This window comes from Acyrthosiphon pisum, unplaced genomic scaffold, assembly GCF_005508785.2.
Source record: "Acyrthosiphon pisum isolate AL4f unplaced genomic scaffold, pea_aphid_22Mar2018_4r6ur Scaffold_21141;HRSCAF=23138, whole genome shotgun sequence".
Lineage (NCBI taxonomy): Eukaryota > Metazoa > Arthropoda > Insecta > Hemiptera > Aphididae > Acyrthosiphon > Acyrthosiphon pisum.
In genome coordinates this window covers 1-771 of record NW_021770576.1, presented here as the reverse complement: position 1 = coordinate 771, position 771 = coordinate 1, and positions in this window count along the sequence as shown.

Genomic DNA, 771 nt, shown 5'->3' with positions numbered 1-771 from the left:
TAATATTAATATCGTAGTTAACATTAGCATTGATGTATAATTGCATGTAAACATACACACTTATGTATACATAAAATTAGTAATTCGTTAAGTATCAGCCGAGTAGCTAAATAGTTGATGAGCGGAAAAGGGGAAAACAGTTCGGATAGGTCATCCTCAAATTCAGATAACGAATCAGATGACCCAATAACACCGCCAAGTCCTACCCCTCGTGTAAGTTTACCAGTACGATTCTCAAATCCAGAAAATCCAAAATCCGAACGTTCTATTGGGAATATCAGTACTGATAACATCTTCATCAGAACTGGTGTACTAATAGACCATAACTCAGAGTTAATACATAACGTCTCCATAACTTTGGAGGAAGTAGATACAGTTTTGGGGAAGCAGAAAATCAACTCAACCGTAATATCCTAGACCAATCCATTAAAGAAAATCTTTTAAATCAGAATTTACCCTCCTCTCCTCTTAACTCTAGTGACCAAACCATGAATCTAGAAACTCAAGGAGCAGTTCAAACAACGGGTGTTACTGGTAATAATCAACAAAGCATCATGGCAAATTCTGAAGGACAATCAAATGCAGACACTCAAGCGATATCAAATCCTCAAGTAACTGAAGAAAATCCAGATCAATCTGGTGTACGATATTCATTCGAACCCAGAGGAGATACAATAGGACTGGAGGCTGCTCTAAAACTCTTTCCAGGCTCGTTCAGTGGAGACAAGCAGGAGGAATTAGAGATATTCTTGGAAAAATGCGAGTTTGCGT